Below are 20,567 nucleotides of genomic sequence, written 5' to 3'. Positions count from 1 at the left end.
TTTTCTGAGTTAACCCGTTATTTATATTTTACTTTCTTGGCCTGTTAATCCTTCCAATACACCTGACGGTGGGTGGTAAGGAACGAGAGAGTTTTCTGGACAGCCCTAGGCAATGGAAAACCATAACCATGAACCAGTCTAATGGAAGTCCATGGTTGCCAATGACCTCTTTGGCCATGGTACCTGAAGGAGGAGGAAGGAAATAAAAGGATATAGGGATATTGAGCATAAATGATCTTATCGAATGGGTGGCACAATGGCATAGTGTGCCACTGCTTCACAGCGCCAGGGACCCGGGTTCAATTCCAGCCTCAGGTGACTGTGTGGAGTTTGCACATTCTCCCCATGTCTGCATGGGTTTCCTCTGGGTGCTCTGGTTTCCTCCCACAGTCCAAAGATGTGTAGGTTAGGTTGATTGACCAGGCCAAATCGCTCCTTAGTACCAGGGGGACCAGCATAGCAATCAAGTAGGATTGGGTCAGTGCAGACTTGTTGGGCCAAATGGCCTCTTTCTGCACTGTAGGAATTCTATGATTCTATGAATGGCAGAGTAGGTTTGAAGAGCCTAATGGACTATTTCTGTTCTCTAGTTCTCCTATTGTATCATTTAATCGCCTTAAATACCTAAATTATATCACTCATTATTCTTCTATGCTCAAGGCACAGCATCAGAACCAACTATTCGCTATTGACCAGCATGTCATTGGAAAACACTGTTCATAATCCCAATCAACATTTTATGATTGCATAACACCATTACCACTGATAATCCATTTAAAATAACTGCAAGAATTTTGGCTCCCCTCTCCCAGTTCTAAGACTCGGGAGTTAAATTTTAAGATGACTGAACCTGTAATTTATGAAAAAGTCTGCAGCCAAAATGTCCTCTCTCTCCGCTTGTCGATCAGTCATTTCACCTTTGAGTTTTCTTTCTCTTCCAGTTAGAAGGGGTTTTTCTGAACCACAGATAATGAACTCAATGTCTTTCTGCAGTGGTCATTCAAAATAAAATTGCAGCGTCTGTGTCTTTTATAAACACGAGCCCATACGGCAAGGTCCTGAATTTCACTTCCTGAATCCCTCCAGCCTAACACAGATAAACAGTCAGCAAATCATCAAGCAAAATACTGCGGACGCTGGAATCTGAAACAAAAACAGAAAATGCTGTTGAAACTCAGCAGGTCTGACAGCGAATGTGCAGAGAGAATAGAGCCAACGTTTCGAGTCTGGATGACTCTTCGTCAGAGCTGTTAAAACCAAGAGAGTAAGAAGTTTAACAACACCAGGTTAAAGTCCAACAGGTTTATTTGGTAGCAAAAGCCACACAAGCTTTCGAGGCTCTAAGCCCCTTCTTCAGGTGAGTGGGAATTCTGTTCACAAACAGAATTTATAAAGACACAGACTCAATTTCCATGAATAATGGTTGGAATGCGAATACTTACAACTAATCCAGTCTTTAAGAAACAAAACAATGGGAGTGGAGAGAGCATCAAGACAGGCTAAAAAGATGTGTATTGTCTCCAGACAAGACAGCCAGTGAAACTCTGCAGGTCCACGCAACTGTGGGAGTTACAAATATTGTGACATGAACCCAATATCCCGGTTGAGGCCGTCTGTGTCCACATCATGAAAACCAAGAGATGCAGGGGAGATGTGAGGATGAGCTTTTTTTACCCAGCAAGTGGTAATAACTTGGAACTCGCCGCCCTGCCGTATAGAGCGGGGCAATGAAATTCTCATCAGCAGAGACACGATGGGCCAGATATTGATTCTGTGATCTCATGATGGTGGGATCATCTGATTAAACATTTCCCACAACACCTCCCCCATCCCTCAGACCCCATCCCCACCTCCCAGAGCAATGTGCTCCCCCGGGAATGACAAAAATAGAGAAACGAAGCCAATAAGGCAGAAAATAATCTGGAATGTTCCTTTCTGATCCCCTCTGGCATTTGAAACCAATGCAGGGAATCTCATGGACCAAGCATTATTTATAAAATAAAACTTGTCTACGTTCCAGCTTGGTGTGGCTCCTGCTCTGCCCAAGACCGCAAGAAACTACAAAAGGTCGTGAATGAAGCCCAATCCATCACGCAAACCAGCCTCTCATCCATTGACACTGTCTACACTTCCCGCTGCCTCGGAAAAGCAGCCAGCATAATCAATGACCCCACGCACCCCGGACATTCTCTTTTCCACCTTCTTCCATCAGTCTGAGATCGTGTACAAACAACTCAAAAACAGCTTCTTCCCTGCTGCCATCAGACTTTTGAATGGACCTACCTCGCACTAAGTTGATCTTTCTCTACACCCCAACTATGACTGTAACACTACATTCTGCACTCTGTCCTTTCCTTCTCTATGAACGGTATGCTTTGTCTGTATAGTGTGCAAGAAACAATACTTTTCACTGTGTACTAATACATGTGACAATAATAAATCAAATCAAGTCAAATCTAAGTAAAAGAAACTCCTTAAAAAAATTTCTTGTTCATTCACAGCTCTGGTTATCTCAACAACAGGTTGCATTTATCTGGCACCTTTAAAGTAATGAACAGTCAGTCCTGTGGTGCCCTGACAAAATTTCACACTGAGCACAAAAGGAGATGTTAGGACTTTTGACAGATAAACATGATCAGAGATAAGTTTTAATGACTGTCTTTAAAGGAGGAAGGAGAGATCAAGGGACAGATGAGTTTAGGGAGGGAATTCAAGAGCATGGGGCCCAGGTAACAGAAGGCACGCCCAAAAATGGCGGAATAATGGAATGCGCAGGAAGCTGGAACCGGAGGAGCACAGTGATCTGGAATGGGTGCAGGACTGGAGGGGGAGCAGGTTATAGAATCCCTACAGTGCTGAAGGAGGGCATTCGGCCCATCGAGTTTGCAATGACCCTCCAAAAGAGCAGTCTACCTCAGTGTATTCTCCCACTTGATCCCATAAACCCGCGCATTTTCCCTGCTAATCTTTGATTTGATTTGATTTATCATTGTCACATGTATTAGCGTAAAGTGAAAAGTATTGTTTCTTGTGTGCTATACAGACAGAGCATACCGTTCATAGAGAAGGAAAGGAGAGGGTGCAGAATGTAGTGTTACAGTTATAGCTAGGGTGTAGAGAAAGTTCAACTTTCCATCCGGGCCCGGATGGAATGCATCCCAGGGTACTGAAAGAAATGTCAGAGGTAATAGCGGATGCGTTAGTGGTTATTTATCAAAATTCGTTGGATTCTGGGGTAGTGCCGGCCGATTGGAAAACGGCTAATGTTACGCCGCTGTTTAAAAAAGGACATAGACAAAAGGCGGGTAACTACAGGCCGGTTAGCTTAACGACTGTAGTTGGGAAAATGCTGGAATCCATCATTAAAGAAGAAATAGCAGGCCATCTGGATAAGAATGGTTCGATTAAGCAGACGCAGCATGGAATCATGAGGGGAAAGTCGTGCTTGACAAACTTGTTGGATTTTTATGAAGATGTGACTAGTACGGTTGACGGAGGGGAACCGGTGGATGTGGTGTTTTTGGATTTCCAAAAGGCGTTTGATAAGGTGCCTCACAAAAGGTTGCTGAAGAAGATTGGGTCACACGGAGTTGGGGGTGGGGTGTTAGCGTGATTGGGGATTGGCTATCCGACAGGAAGCAGAGAATCGGAAAAAATGTGTGCTTTTCTGGTTGGCAGATGGTAACTAGTGGCTTGCCACAGGGATCGGTACTGGGGCCTCAACTATTTACCATTTATATAGACGATCTGGAGGAGGGGACTGAGTGTAGGGTAACAAAGTTTGCAGATGACACAAGGATAAGTGGAAAAGTGAATCGTGTGGAGGGCGTAGAAGGTCTGCAGAGAGATTTGGACAGGCTGAGTGAGTGGGCGAGGATCTGGCAGATGGAGTATAACGTTGACAAATGCGAGGTTATTCACTTTGGAAGAAATAATAGCAAATTGGATTATTATCTAAATGGAAAAAAATTACAACATGCTACTGTGCAAAGGGACCTGGGGGTCCTTGTGCATAAGACGCAAAAACCCAGTCTGCAGGTGCAACAGGTGATCAAGAAGGCAAATGGGATGTTGGCCTATATTGCAAGAGGGATAGAATATAAAAGCAGAGATGTCGTGCTGCATCTGTACAGGGCATTGGTGAGGCCGCAGCTGGAATACTGTGTGCAGTATTGGTCCCCTTATTTGCGGAAGGATATATTGGCCTTGGAGGGAGTGCAGAGAAGGATCACCAGGTTGATACCAGAGATGAGGGATGTTGATTATGAGGAGAGACTGAGCAGATTGGGTTTGTACTCGTTGGAATTTAGAAGGCTGAGGGGGGATCTTATAGAGACCTATAAGATAATGAAGGGGCTGGATAGGGTAGAGGTGGAGAGATTCTTTCCACTTAGAAAGGAAGCTAGAACTAGAGGGCACAGCCTCAAAATAAAGGGGGGTCAGTTTAGGACAGAGTTGAGGAGGAACTTCTTCTCTCAGAGGGTGGTGAATCTCTGGAATTCTCTGCCCACTGAAGTGGTGGAGGCTACCTCGTTGACTATGTTTAAATCACGGATAGATGGATTCCTGATCGGAAAGGGAATTAGGGGTTATAGGGATCAGGCGGGTAAGTGGAACTGATCCACTTCAGATCAGCCATGATCTTATTGAATGGCGGGGCAGGCTCGAGGGGCTAGATGGCCTACTCCTGCTCCTATTTCTTATGTTCTTATGTTCTTAACTTAATGCAAGGTAGGTCCATTCAAAAGTCTGACGGCAGCAGGGAAGAAGCTGTTCTTGAGTCGGTTGGTACGTGACCTCAGACTTTTGTATCTTTTTCCCGATGGAAGAAGGTGGAAGAAAGTATGTCCAGGGTGTGTGGGGTCCTTAATTATGCTGGCCACCACCACTATGGTGGTGCCGTCAGCAAATTTGAAAATCAAGTAATCCTCCTAATCTGCTCATCTTGGGACACTAAGGGACAATTTAGCATGGCCAATACGCCTAACCTCCTTACCTTTGGGAGGGAAACTGGAGCACAGGGAGGAAACCCACACAGACACAGGGAGAATGTGCAAACTCTACACCAACAGTCACCCAAGGCCAGAATCGAACCCAGGCCCCTGGTGCTGTGAAGCAGTAGTGCTAACCACTGCCACCGAGGAAGATTCTCGGGAGGAATTTGGAAACAGGGACAAGGATTTTAAAGTTGAGGCATTGATGTGCAGGGCGCCAGTGAAGGTCAGCAAGTGAGTACAAGGTGATGGACAAACAGGACTTGGTGTGAGTTAGTGTTCTAACCATGTTAAATCGTGATTACGGTGCATCAATTTGAATGAGAGTAAGGGGGAACATTACTCTGTGTCCAGCCTGTATTACTCTGTGTCCAGCCTGTATTACTCTGTGTCCAGCCTGTATTAATCTGTGTCCAGCCTGTATTACTCTGTGTCCACCCTGTATTACTCTGTGTCCAGCCTGTATTACTCTGTGTCCAGCCTGTATTACTCTGTGTCCACCCTGTATTACTCTGTGTCCACCCTGTATTACTCTGTGTCCAGCCTGTATTACTCTATGTCCAGCCTGTATTACTCTGTGTCCACCCTGTATTACTCTGTGTCCACCCTGTATTACTCTGTGTCCAGCCTGTATTACTCTGTGTCCACCCTGTATTACTCTGTGTCCAGCCTGTATTACTCTGTGTCCAGCCTGTATGATACCTCCCATGGAATGCCAATAGTAAGTGCTAATGGAATGGAAGAACTTCCCCTGCACTGGGCAGCTTTTATCTTAATGAGGACAAGCAATTTGCCATAATAACAATTCTAAAGCGACAGCATGAATAGTTTATACTGGATTACTTAGTTTGTTAAAAGCACAAAAACCTGCCTACATAATATATGAAACATCTTACATCTGCATGTATTTGCTGTGAGCCTTGTTCATTATAAATTCCGACAGACACATTTATATTTCAACGAGCTATGCCAACTTGTCACGCTGTTGCTGCCTCTAGTGGCGGTGGGTGTAATGACAGGATGGCAGATTTACATCAGCAATTTCCATGGGGAATTGGCAATGGAAGTTTATCGATACGCACAGGGTGTACTCTGAGTGGATTGCTGAGTGTTTGATAAAGCAGATGACGGACGCGCAGCAAACAACCCATTTTGGTGAGGGGCTCTTCACGTGGTGCTCCTTTGCTGTTGGTTGTGAAGACCAATCCTTACCCACAAGCAGTGCCAAGTGACATTGTGGGTTGTTGTTTTTGACCCTGGCGCTGTGGCCAAGCTGCTGTAGAAATTAACAATTGTGTTGGTGCACGTCAGCCTACAGGAGGTGTCACCATTTCTCTGTTTTGCCAGCTAGTGACTCCGTTGTATGCTAGTTGATGTTTCGGGCCTTCATGCCTGTTACAAAGTGTTATAGGAAGCATCTTCCTATTTGAATGTCTGTACTGATGTCTTTAGCAGGTATGAGCGTGTGCAAGTGATGTCCTCGGTAGTGTGGGCTTTCGTGGGTTTAGTCTTACCACGAGGGCCCTGTGTAACTCACCTCCTCTAGTTGTGAATTCATGCTGTACTGTATTTCGATACTTTTATAAGTGTAAGCACTGGGCGGTGCGGTGGCACAGCAGTTAGCACAGCTGCCTCGCAGCGCCAATGACCCAGGTTTGATTCCCGGCTTGGGTCACTGTGTGTGCGGAGTTTACACGTTCTCCCGGTGTCTGCGTGGGTTTCCTCCAGGTGCTCTGACCATCTTGCATTGATGGCCGCTTGTTTTGTTCTCCCCCAGAAGTGGAACTGATCCAATAAATTCCCCCCCCCCCCCACCACCACCACTCTGACCACCTATCTTCTGAAGTCTGGACTTAATTGTGACTCCTGGGGGGTGTAATTTTAACTTGGGGTGACGGAGTAACAGGAGTAGGCCAAGGTCCCTTTAGCCTCCCATTAGGTCCTGCCTGATTTTTCTGTTCCGTTGAAGCCAATGGGAGAATTGGGATAGGTGTGTAATAGGGCGGCCAAATTTAATGTAGCACATTTTACACTGAAATTCCCCCTTCCCTCCTGTAACACGTACATTTAGTGAAGCAAGCCTATCCCTTTGCTGTTGGTACATGTTACTCGACACAAATTCCTCACTCAGCCTTAAACTTGCGTGCCACTCTGCCAGGAAATGTATTTCAAAGGCGATTTTGGAACAGCTGGTGCAAATTTTATTGCATCAAGTGCAGCACTTGATGTGAGCTAAAAGTGTTGTTGTTAGAAATACCATTAAGACCCACAATCTGTTCAGACATCTCCACTGTTCTGAACAATTTGCTTATGAATTGGTTCGTACAACAAGGAGCTCTTTAGCCTCTTTGAAGATGTGTAATTCAATGCATTAAATAAAAAGCAGAACAATGGATCAAAGTAAGAGGAGAGTAACCTGTTATTGTAGCAGTCAAGCTGCCCTGTTTGTCAGTGGTATAATAGGTCTAGACCCAAGTGGTGGAAGGTACTTGAATTCGTTTAGCGCAGTGTGATACACTGTGCCAGGCAGCTTTCCCCCCGCTCCTTGTCGTCCAGCAAGATTCCTGTGGAAAGCAAGTGCGCTGAAGGGCACGGAAAGAGGCCCTTCAGCCCATCTTGGCTGTGCTGGCCATCAAATCATCACGCAAACAAGCCTCCCATCTTCTGACTCTGTCTACACTTCCCGCTGCCTCGGCAAAGCAGCCAGCATAATTAAGGACCCGACGCACCCCGGACATTCTCTCTCCCACCTTCTTCCTTCGGGAAAAAGATACAAAAGTCTGAGGTCATGTATGAACCAACTCAAGAACAGCTTCTTCCTTGCTGCTGTCAGACTTTTGAATGGACCTACCTCGCATTAAGTTGATCTTTCTCTAGCTATGACTGTAACACTACATTCTGCACTCTCTCCTTTCCTTCTCTATGAATGGTATGCTTTGTCTGTATAGCGTGCAAGAAACAATACTTCTCACTGTATGTTAATACATGTGACAATAATAAATCAAATCAAAATCAAATCATATAACCATATCATCTTGCCTTTTTTCAGTAATGTTGATTGAAGGATAAATGTCCAAAGAAGTGTGGGTTAGGTGGATTGACCATGCTAAACTGTCCCTTAGTATCAGGGGGACTAGCTAGGGTAAATGCATGGGGTTAAGGGGATAGGGCCTGGGCGGGATTGTGGTCGGTGCAGACTCGATGGGCCGAATGACCTCCTTCTACACTGTAGGATTCTATGATTCAATGAAAGGTTACCAGGGAGAATTTCCTGACTCAACAATGACCTATATTTATTTACCATCTTTAACGTAAGAAGCATTATAAAATAAAGTAGGAGACTGAGCCACATGAGATATTAGGTCAGATGACCAAACATTTGGTCAAAGAGAAAGGTTTTAAGTGTCTCAAAGGAGGAAAGCGAGGTAATGACTTAGAAAGGCATCGGGAACGTATTCCAGAGTTTAGGGCCTAGGAAATTGAAGGCACGGCCACCAATAATGAAGTGATTCAAATCGGAGATACTCAAGAGGCCAGGTTTAGGCTAACACTGATACCTCAGAGGCTTGTGTGGCTGAAAGAGATCACAGAGATGGTTAGGTTGAGGCTTTGAAAACAGTAATGAGAATTTTATAATCAAGACTTTACTTGAGCGGGAGCCAGTGCAGGCAGCGAGCACTGAGGTGATAGGGGATCAGGATTTGGTGCGGGTTAACTAATGGGCAGCAGAGTTTTGGATGACCTCAAGGTTATGGAGAGTAGAAAATGGGAAACCAACTCTGGAGTGTCTTGAATGAGGGCTCCAGTAGCAGATGAACTGAGATGGGTGAAGTCGGGTGATGTTACAGAGGTGAGACAAGCAGTCTTAGCGATGGTGCAAGTCTGAAATCGGCAGCTCACCAAGACAGTAAACGGACTGATTTATTTTCAGAATGTTGCCGGGATGGAGTCGGCACCAAGGAAACAAAGTTTAGAACGGAGAATTGGAGGAAATTTCTGCTCAGCCAATACTGGCTGTCTGATAAACAGTCGGATAATTTAGCAACAGGGGAGGAGTTGAGAGTGGCGTTTACTTCAAAAGGGTACATGATCTTGTAAATCCATCCGGAGAAATTTAATGTCTTATCCAATGTTAAGCACTGCACTGTCAGGTAAGAATTTGTTTCAAAAGTTGGCCCAGAACCCACTGGCTGAAAGGGAAAGTGTTACATTGAGCTTGCTCTCTTTGTCATTTTTACACTGGAATACTTTTCAAGACTGAGGGCGGTGGATGGACATTCCTAACAGGGAGCGGATAAGCTGTGTTCGTTTAGTGATGTTGGTTAATAACTGAAGTGAACCTTACACACAGCAGCATAAATGGACAGGAGCTCTATGCCGTCACTGTCCCTGACGTGTGTGAGTTACAGTAAGGTGCCCCATTGGTCGCAGTTGTCGTGGAGACACTGAAACACGAAGGTGATTTGTTTGGCATAGTGCACAGAACCTCCAGCTGACAGGTGTCACTGCGTATCCATCAAAGGCAACGTGGAGAAATGCGAACACCAGGTTCTTCAGCGAAGCAGCGATATCCAGATTCAGCTGAGGCAAAGAGGCTGAGGGAGAAAGCTGTAACATTGCCGAGGCGTCACTTGGCAGTAATTTGCCAAGGGGCAGGGCTGCCAAATGCCTTCCTCGCAGCTGATTTCATTCAGGTTGTGATTTAGGCAGTGAACGGGGGGCTTTGCTGTGTAAATCATCATTAAAAACAGGCTTGCATTTACATAGTGCTATTCAGGACCTCTGATTTTCCCAAAGTGCTTTACAGTCAATGAAGGCCTTCCAAAGTGCAATCACTGATGGAATGTAGGAAGCACCACAGCTAATTTGTGCACAGCAACCTCCCACAAATAGCAATGTGATATGGGAATGTACGAGCCTGCTGCTCCATTTAATAAGATCATGGCTGAGTTGATAGTAATAATAGTGTCGGGTGCAGGCTCGATGGGCTGAATGGCCTATTTCCGGGATTCTATGATTCTATTCTATGTGGTCTCACTAGTGCCTTGTGCAACTGAAGCATAACCTTCCCACTTTTGTATTTAATTCCCCTTGCAATAAATTATAACATTCTATTAGTTTTCCTAATTACTTGCTGTAATTACTTATATACCAGCCTTTTTTGATTCGTGCACCAGGATACCTAGATCCCACTGCACTGCAGTGTTCTGCAACCTCTCACCATTTCGATAATATGCTTTCTTTTATTCTTCCTGCCAAAATGGACAATTTCTCATTTTCCCATATAGTTCATAAGATATAGGAGCAGAATGAGGCCATTCGGCCCATCGGGTTAGCACCGCCATTCGATCATGGCTGATATGCTCCTCATCCCAATTTTCCTGCCTTCTCCCCATAACCTTTCAACCCATTACCAATTTAAAAATCTGTCTAACTCCTCCTTAAATTTACTCACTCTCACTCTCCCAGCATCCACCGCACTTTGGAGCAGCGAATTCCACAGATTCACAACCCTTTGGGAGAAGTAGTTTCTCCTCAACTCTGTTTCCTCAAATCGGGGATATTATACTCCATTTGCCAGATTTTTGCCTACTCACATAACCTCTTGATATATTTTTGTAGCCTCCTCATGTCCACTTCACAACTTACTTTCCCACCTATCTTAAAGTCATCAGCAAATTTGGCAACCGTCCCTTCATCCAGTTCATTTATAAAAATTGCTAAGAGTTGAAGTCCCAGCATTCCATCTTGTCAACCTCAAAAAGACCCATTAATGCCTAGTCTCTGCTTCCTCATCTATCCATGCCAATAAGTCACCCCCTGTAACATGAGCTTTTATTTTCTTTAATGACCTTTGATGTGGCACTTTATCAAATGCCCCCTGGAAACCAAAGTACAGTACATCTACCAGTTCCCCTTTATCCACAGCTCATATTACTCCTTCAAATAACTCCAATAAGTTGGTTAAACATGATTTCGATTTCACAAAACCATGTTGATTCTGCCTGATTACCTTGGACTTTCCCAAGTGCCCTGCTAAAACCTTTTTAATAACAGCTGCTAACATTTTCCCTGGAACAGATGCGAAGCTAACTGGTCTGTAGTTTCCCACTTTCTGACTCTCTCCCTTTTTGAATAAAGGAGTTACACTTGCCAACTTCCAGTTTAATGAGACTTTCTTTGAATCTGGGGAGTTTTGGAAAATTAAAACCAATGCATCAACTATCATTTGGAGCATTGTGAGCAGTTTTGGGCCCCGTATCTAAGGAAGGATCTGCTGGCCTTGGAAAGCGTCCAGAGGAGGTTCACAAGAATGATCCCTGGAATGAAGAGCTTGTCGTATGAGGAACGGTTGAGGACTCTGGGTCTGTACTCGTTAGAGTTTAGAAGGATGAGGGGGATCTTATTGAAACTTACAAGATACTGCGAGGCCTAGATCGACTGGATGTGGAGAGGATGTTTCCACTAGTAGGAAAAACTAGAACCAGAAGGCACAACCTCAGGCTAAAGGGACGATCCTTTAAAACAGAGATGAGGAGGAATTTCTTCAGCCAGAGAGTGGTGAATCTGTGGAACTCTTTGCCGCAGAGGGCTGTGGAGGCCAGGTCATTGAGTGTCTTTAAAACAGAGATAGATAGGTTCTTGATTAATAAGGGAATCAGGGGTTATGGGGAAAAGGCAGGAGAATGGGGATGAGAAAAATATCAGCCATGATTGAATGGCGGAGCAGACCCGATGGGCAGAGTGGCCTAATTCTGCTCCTAAGTCTTATAGGCTTATCTCATTAGTCATTTCTTTTAAGACCCCATAAATATCTTGAAGCAATTCACACACACTCCTGATCCCTGGGAGAGAATGATTTACACAAGAGTCAGCAATTTAAATTTAGAAGCATCGCCCAAACAGGGACTTGAATCCTGGACCCTCAGATTAAAAGTCTGATGCTCTGTGACTGAGCCACGCAGAACCGCTAATAGATTGACCAAATAATCTGATTTGTTTTTTAGTGATGTTGGTTGGAGATAAACACTTAGGTAAACTCCCCAGCTCTTTTTCGCATTTAATAAGAGGGTAGATAGGACTCAAACCTTCTGACTCAGAGGTGAAGCTGAGACCCATATTAAGTGGTGCATAATAGGTTGCGGTGGAAGGTCAGTGTGATGATGAGAATTTTAGATGAGCTGAGGTTTATGGTGGAGAGATTGAAGTGGATGGTGTCACACTGGAACAAGTAGGTAAGTTTGTCTATTTAGGGCAAATGATAAGAGAAGATGGTGGATTCACTGCAGGAGCTCACCTTCTACAAGATTCACTGCAGGAACTCATCAAGGCTCCTTAGACATCACCTTCCAAACCCATGATCTCTACCACCCAGGGTGTCAGATACCTGGGAACACCACCATCTGGAAGTTCCACTCCAAACTACTCACCATCCTGACTTGGAAATATATCGCCTATCCTTCACTGTCACTGGGCCAAAGCCATGGAGCCCCCTCCCTAACAGCACTGTGGGTGCACCTACACCACATGGACTGCAGCAGTGCAAGAAGGCAGCTCACCACCACTTTCTCAAGGGCAGTTAGTGATGGGGAATAAATGCTGGCCTCGCCAGTGACTTCCACGTCCCATGAATGAATAAAAAAAGTGATGTTGAAGTCAGAAGAAGGATAGCGATAGCCAGGAGTAATTTAGTGAAGATGAAACATGTATCAGCAAGAAAGCTCAAGCCTGTAACAAGGAGAAAACTCAGAAGATTACACATTCAATCTACTTTCCTGTCTGCCTCAGAAACTGGGACAATAAATAAAGGTCTGTGGAAAAGAATAGAGGCTTTTGAAATGTGGATGCTAAGACATGTGTTAAAAGTTCCACACACAGACCATAAGTCAAAGAGGTGCTTGAAATTGAAAGAGCAAAAGGAACTCTAAAAGTGACATCCAGAAAGTGTCAGGATTTCAGCCATTTAATCAGCGCTGAGAAATTGCAGAGATCTCTTCTGGAGGGTGAAGTGGAAGGCATCAGAAAGAGGGGTCGGCCGAGACGTAGTTGGATGATGGATGTCACAGGACGCTTGCAGACGAGCTAATGTGGGATATGTGATGGCGGCATAAGACAGACAACCATGAAATACCCTGACAGCAGATCCCCTGGTCGAAGCAGCTACCAGCAGAGATTGAGAGCAAGATTATGGAGTGTGTGAGATCATAGAATCCCTACAGTGCTGAAGGAGGCCCTTCGGCCCATCAAGTCTGCACCGACCGCAAATCCACCCAGGCCATATCCCCTTAACCCCATGTATTTACCCTGCTAATCCCCCTGACACTAAGGGGCAATTTAGCATGGCCAATCAACCTAACAGACACATCTTTGGACTGTGGAAGAAAACCGGAGCACCCGGAGGAAACCCACGCAGACATGGGGAGAACGTGCAGACTCCACACAGCCAAGACTGGAATTGAACCCAGGTCCCTGGCGCTGTGAGACAGCATTGCTAACCGCTGTGCCATCGTGGCGCTGGGGGACCAGTAGGGAGAGCATTGGAACAGTCCAGTCTGGAAGAAAAACATGGACGGGAGTCTAAAAGTGAACGTGGTATGTGTATTAGCCCTCGTACCCACTGGATAGATTGGCTCGATCCATTATGGTGAGTGGCATTGGCAGGGCAAGCGTTGAGCCAAGGGGAATGTCACTGCAATCTGTAATCGCAACATTATTGATTTAGATTTCCAGAAGGCCTTTGACAAAGTGCCGCATAGGAGACTGTTAAATAAGTTAAATGGCCATGGTGTTAAGGGTAAGATCCTGGCATGGATAAAGGATTGGCTGACTGGCAGAAGACAGAGAGTGGGGATAAAGGGGTCTTTTTCAGGATGGCAGCCGGTGACTTGTGGTGTACCTCAGGGGTCAGTGCATTAACGATTTGGAGGAAGGAACTGAAGGCACTGTTGCTAAGTTTGCAGATGATACAAAGATATGTAGAGGGACAGGTAGTATTGAGGAAGCAGGGGGGCTGCAGAAGGACTTGGACAGGTTAGGAGAGGGGCAAAGAAGTGGCAGATGGAATACAATGTGGAAAAGTGTGAGGTTATGCACTTTGGAAGGAGGAATGGAGGCATAGACTATTTTCTAAATGGGGAAAATGCTTAGGAAATCAGAAACACAAAGGGACTTGGGAGTCATTGTTCAAGACTCTCTTAAGGTTAACGTGCAGGTTCAGTCAGCAGTTAGGAAGGCAAATGCAATGTTAGCATTCATGTCGAAAGGCTAGAATACAAGAGCAGGGATGTACTTCTGAGGCTCTATAAGATTCGAGTCAGACCCCATTTGGAGTATTGTGAACAGTTTTGAGCCCCATATCTAAGGAAGGATGTGCTGGCCTTGGAAAGGGTTCAGAGGAGGTTCCCTAGAATAATCCCTGGAATGAAGAGCTTGTCGTATGAGGAACGGTTGAGGACTCTGGGTCTGTACTCGTTAGAGTTTAGAAGGATGAGGGGGGATCTTATTGAAACTTACAGGACACTGCGAGGCCTGGATAGAGTGGACGTGGAGAGGATGTTTCCACTAGTAGGAAAAACTAGAACCAGAAGGCACAACCTCAGTCTAAAGGGACGATCCTTTAAAACAGAGATGAAGAGGAATTTCTTCAGCCAGAGAATGGTGAATCCGTGGAACTCTTTGCCACAGAAGACTGTGGAGGCCAGGTCATTGAGTGTCTTTAAGACAGAGATAGCTAGGTTCTTGATTAATAAGGGGATCAGGGGTTATGGGGAAAAGGCAGGAGAATGAGGATGAGAAAATAAATCAGCCATGATTGAATGGCGGAGCAGACTCGATGGGCCGAGTGGCCTAATTCTGCTCCTATGTCTCTTGTCTTATTACTGGCGGGGTAGTTTGTAAGTTGACATCTTGCACCAGTAGAACCTTCATCCACATGCACGGCTCGTCCAACTGAAATCCAAAACAGCTGTAAACCCAGACTGAGTTTTTCAGTCATGTTGCAACAACCAATTGCAGCAACATTGGCCAGCTCTCGATGCTAGCCCTAATGTGGGAACTGTAACTTCCAAAGCATTTCCTACCTCTGCGCAGTGAGATTTCCCAGCTTGGCTCTTCCCCAGTGGAGCTCATGTCTGTAAATTGTCTCAGCCTCACACTGAGATTTTTCATCCAGTAAAATTAATGGGCAGAAACTCCCTGGATGGAACAGTATTGTTTTTCCATCTACCTATTTACAGACAGTGCAGCTTCTCACAGCAACAGGGAGAGGCAAAGCCACAAATATCATCGCCATTTGCCATGATTCCTTTTATAATTTAATCACTCCTGCTCCCACCCTATCCCTCCTGTTCTCCCCTCCTCCCACCCGCCTTCCCCCAGCTCTGTGTATGATTATAAACTATTAAATCTTTCAGGTCTAATCACCAACCTTGTACATTAACTCTGTTTCTCTCTCTCTCCACAGACGCTGCCCCCGATTGTTTCCAGCTTTTTCTGTTTGCCAGTGTCTGCAGTATTTGGACTTTTGTTTAAATGTCACTTCGAATTCCTCTGTCGCTTACACTCTTATCTGTCTCGCCTTGTGTGAATCTTGCTCTCTCTCTCTCCCTCCCTCTCCCTTCATGTGCCTTGGTGTCTCAATTGTTTAATTACATTCAGTTAACTCTTACGTTTTTCCCCTATGGTTTATAATTAGTCCCTGAGAGAAGTGAAAATTACCAAACCAACAGATGGCTTTTGTGAGGCAGAGGTGTGTGCCTTTTACTCTGCTGGCTGGCTTCATCCCATTTGATTTTGTTGCAAGTGAGGAAGAGAGTGAATGCTGTAATTAGCCAATTACCACAGCACTTGAAACAGTGAGTGCAGATACTGTAACAAGAACAATAGGCATCCCCAGGAAATTGGTGCCCTTGCGGTTGCGATGTGAGTGAGAACAGTATGATATGAAGCAGGCATTTGGCTCAATGTGGCCTGTTCTCCTTTGCTTGCAATTCCAAGACCATAAGACATAGGAGCAGAATTAGGCCACTCGGCCCATCGGAGTCTGCTCCGCCATTCAATCATGGCTGATATTTTTCTCATCCCCATTCTCCTGCCTTTTCCCCATAACCCCTGATCCCCTTATTAATCAAGAACCAATCTATCTCTGTCTTAAAAACACTCAATGACCCGCCTTCTGCTGCAAAGAGTTCCACAGATTCACCACTCTCTGGCTGAAGAAATTCCTCTTCATCTCTGTTTTAAAGATCATCCCTTTAACCTGAGGTTGTGCCCTGATTGGAGACCTGTGTTTTTATTTTAAATCCACAGCCCCATTCGCCCATTACCACTGCGACTCCAAGTCCTGCACCTCGATTTTAGTATTCTCACCCTGGTGTTAAAACCCCTCCATGTGTGTTAGCCACGGCACAGTAGGGAGCTTTCTCACCTCTGAGTCAGAAGACCATAGGTTCCAATTCCATTCCACAGACCTGAGAGCATTTTCGATGCTGACACTGGCAGTGCAGCACTCTGACAGGAAACTGTTCCCATTCTTCTTTGAAAACTATAGATAATGAGATGTTGAACAGAGACCTTTCCTGCCTCCTGAGTTGAACATAAAGGATCATACAGAGAAGAGCAGGAGATTTCTCCCCAGTTTGCTGAACAGTATTTATCTCTCAACCAAGGCATGTATCGAAAGGCCTTGAGCAGGTCAATGCTGCTTGAATCCAAGAGCTTGAGAAATAGGAGCAGGAGTTTACCATGTGACCGTTCGAGCCTGCCCTGCAATTCAATAAGATCATGGCTGATCTAGCTCAACTCCACTTTCCCACGCAATCCCCAGATCCCTTAGAGTCCAAAATCCCATCAACCTCAGCCCTGAACATGTTCAGTGACTGAACACCCACAACTCTCTAGATCCTCCAGCCATAGTGTGGAGATGCCAGTGTTGCACTGGGAGTGGGCACAGTAAGAAGTCTCACAACACCAGGTTAAAGTCCAACAGGTTTATTTGGTAGTGTGAGCTTTCGGAGCGCTGCTTCTTCACCTGATGAGGAACAGCGCTCCGAATTATCGTGATTTCAAATAAACCTTTTAGACTTTAACCTGGTGTTGTGAGACTTCTTACTATCTCCAGCTATGGGAAAGAGCTTCTCAACATCTCCCTTGTCAAGCCCTCCCAAGAATTTGCTCCGTTTATTTGCGGGACGCTGCTGTGCATAAATTGGCTGCCACGTTTCACACAGCAATGATTACAATTCAAGAAGTCCTTCATTGACCATAAGGCATGGAAAAGGTGCTGCACAAATGCAAGCCTTTCTTGCACAACTAATTGTGTAAGTTTTATACCGTAGTGAGGGAGTTTCCTGTTTAACTGGTGGATGGTTGGAGAGGGACAGTCCAGTTAATACTGGCTGCAGTTGAAGTTTCCATTGGCTGCAGAGACACTGCCGAGTTGAATTGGCTTTGAGTCAGCAAAATGCTGGAGCTGCGTTCTCTTCAGCTCAGACTGCGAGTCATTTAGAGATCTTTCTGTGTGAGTCACACAATTGACAATTAACAACACAAGCCACCAATTATATGTGGCAAGGAAACATCAGTCAAACTCTTGGCTCTAATCATTGCAGCACAGTTGATTTAGTATTTTTCCCGTTGCCTGCCCCCCAGCCCCCAGTGGCATCCTTCCATCCACCCTCCCCACAATACTGTCAGCCGTGACATAGCTAGTAGCTCCCTCAACGCTGAATCGGAAGGTTATGGATCCAAGTCCAACCGGAGATCTGAGCAACAATCTAGGCTGACGCTCCATTACAAAAGAAGTGTTGCACTGTCAAAGTGCCATCTTGCAGAAGAAACGTTAAACCATCTGGGTGGCACGGTGGCACAATGGTTAGCGCTGCTGCCTCATAGCGCCAGGGACCCGGGTTCAATTACAGCCTTGGGTGACTGTGTGGAGTTTGCACGCTCTTCTCGTGTCTGAGTGGGTTTCCTCTGGCTGCACCGGTTTCCTCCCACAGTCCAAAGAGATGTGGGTTAGGTGGATTGGCCATGGTAAATTGCCCCTTAATGTCAGGGGGGATTAGCAGGGTAAATATGTGGGATTACTGGGTAGGGCCTGGGTATGATTGTTTTCAGTGCAGACTCGATGGGCCGAATGGTCTCCTTCTGCACTGTGGGATTCTATTCAATGATTCTTTCACATAGATGCAAGAGAATCACAGTGCTATTTTGGAGAACAGGGTATTTGACCTTTCATTAACGTCATAAAACAGGGCATTATTTCATTGGGGTTAGTGGGAGCTTGCTGTGCACATATTGGCTGCTGTGTTGCAGCAGTGACTTCAGTAGTACTGTATTGGCTGCAAAATGCTTTGGGACGTCCTGAGATTGTGTGAGGTACTATACAAGTATAAATCTTTAGTTTCTTTCTCCCACCCAAGTTAGTTTGGACCTACCTGTCTGGGTTCAGCCACGGTTTTGTTTGTACAGTGGGATGTACTGAACTTTCCTACACATGTGAATAGTGCGGCATGAATCACGTCTGGCCAAACTTGGCTCCCAGTGTCTGGGATCAGCAGCTTACCTTGGGGAACAGTAAAAGAGTTGGCTGAGGTTGTTGGCTCTTTTTATGTCTGCGCTATTAAAATAAACCCAAGCCCAGGAGAGTGTGATGCAGCTCTTTAATATCAAACAGCATTGTTTGTAACCCTTTAGTCACTTTACAACCTATTAACAGTTGGTCAAAATTCTTTCAACTGTGAGACGGGGAGGAATGAGATTTCTTGTGAGAACGGGGAGGAAAGAATCAGGGGGCAGAAGATGACGAGGACGTTGTGGGAGAATCCACATGCGCCAACCAAGGTACAGCATGCTAGCTTCACTGGAGGTCGTTGTGCTTGAGGTGTCAGCCATGGCTCAGTCGGGCACATTCTTGTCTTTGCAGCAGGAAGTCACGCCCCAGTACAGATACAAAACCTCAGCTAACACACCAGCACTGTACCATTGGAGACATTGGGCGGAATTCTCCCGTCCCGCCTGGCACAGGAAGTGTAATGGGCGGGACACAGACCACGCAAAGGTCCATTGACCTCAGGTGGGATTTTCCAGTCTTGGGGCGAACACAGCCATAAAATCCCATCCAGTGTCTTTCAGAGGAGACAATAAACCAAGGCCTTGTTAACCCTTTCAGGTCAGCATGAAAGATCCAATCATGCTATATGGATGAAGAGCTGAGGGGTTCGCCTTAATGCTGTGGCCCATATTTATCCCTCACCAAGGCCTAAAACATTTATCTCGTCATTTGTTTCCTTTTGTGTGTGTGGGATCTTGCTGCGCACAAATAGGCCACCAACTTTTCTACATTATAGCTGTGGCTACAATTCAGAGGTAATTCATAGGTTTTAGAGAGATTTGGGCCATTCTGGGGTTGAGAAACTTACAACATAAGTGCAAGTTGAATACATTGTATGAAGAATATGGACTCCCAGGTCAGGCACAACATGGACAGACTGAAGAGTAAAGCTGTTTCATCTCTACTTGGGTAGCAGAGTAACTCTCTATTGCAAAACCTTTAACATCAGGAGTAACAGTCTCTCCTCCTTCTACACAAGATACCCTTAAGACCCCCTCTGATTTAGACCGACAATTTGCTGCCACTTAGGGGCCAAATTATGGGCCAGATTGATGTTAATGGCTTCTGTCTTTTAAGGGACAATTGGATATCGAGATGCGGTTGCATAGACTGAGAACCATATCGAAACTGTACAGATATATCTCAGTGTGGGACAAGCATGGCTCCTTGTTGCTGTGTGATTCCAAAACAGCAACATGCATTCTATATATAGGGCCTTCAGTCTATCTAAACAGCCCAGTGCGCTTCTTTGGAGCATTATTAAACACTGAACCACATCAGGAGATATTAGAACAAGTGACCAAAAGCTTGGTCAAAGGGATATAATTTCAGGGTCATCTGAGAAGAAAGAAGTGGAGAGTCAAAGAGGGAGGTTTTTAAGGAGAGGAAGAGAGAGGTGGAGAAGCAAAGGTTCAGTGAGAGAATTCCAGAGCTTTCCAGCCTTGGCAGCTGAAGGCACAGCCACCAGTTATGGAGTGTGTAAAATTCTGAATACTTTTTAATTCTTTCATGGTATGACGGCATCACTGGCAAGGCCAGCATTTCTCGCCCATTTCTAATTGTCCTTGAGAAGTTGGTGGTGAGCCACCTTCTTGACCGCTGTAGCCCCCCCACACTGCTGCTAGCGAGGGAGTTCCAGGATTTTGACCCAGTGATGGTGAAGGAACGGCGATATATTTCCAAGTTAGGACAACGTGTGATTTGACGAGGAACTTGCAGGTGGTGGTGTTCCCATGTGTTTGACGTGCTTGTTGTTCCAGCTCTTGGATCTGGAAGGTTCTATCAAAGCCCATATTGACGATGACCAAACTCTGCACTAGGGACTGAGGAGGATGATCCACTGGATTTCTGCCCCTATCAGTTATTTAGTGGTCTTCAGTGGCACAAGATATCTTTCCTAATATCTCCTTATGTGACTCTGTGTTACATTTTGTTTTATAATGGCTCTGTGAAGTGCTTGT

The 20,567-nt window shown here is 45.3% G+C and overlaps 1 protein-coding gene across 1 annotated transcript in view; it reads left to right on the top strand.

Annotated features, from left to right (window-relative positions):
* efcab11 (EF-hand calcium binding domain 11) overlaps positions 1–20,567 on the top strand; it is a 113,133-nt gene that overhangs the window by 66,020 nt on the left and 26,546 nt on the right. The window lies entirely within an intron of this gene.

This window comes from Mustelus asterias, chromosome 18 (genome assembly GCF_964213995.1).
Source record: "Mustelus asterias chromosome 18, sMusAst1.hap1.1, whole genome shotgun sequence".
NCBI classification, from domain to species: Eukaryota; Metazoa; Chordata; class Chondrichthyes; order Carcharhiniformes; family Triakidae; genus Mustelus; species Mustelus asterias.
This window is presented reverse-complemented; position numbering and strand designations above follow the sequence as displayed.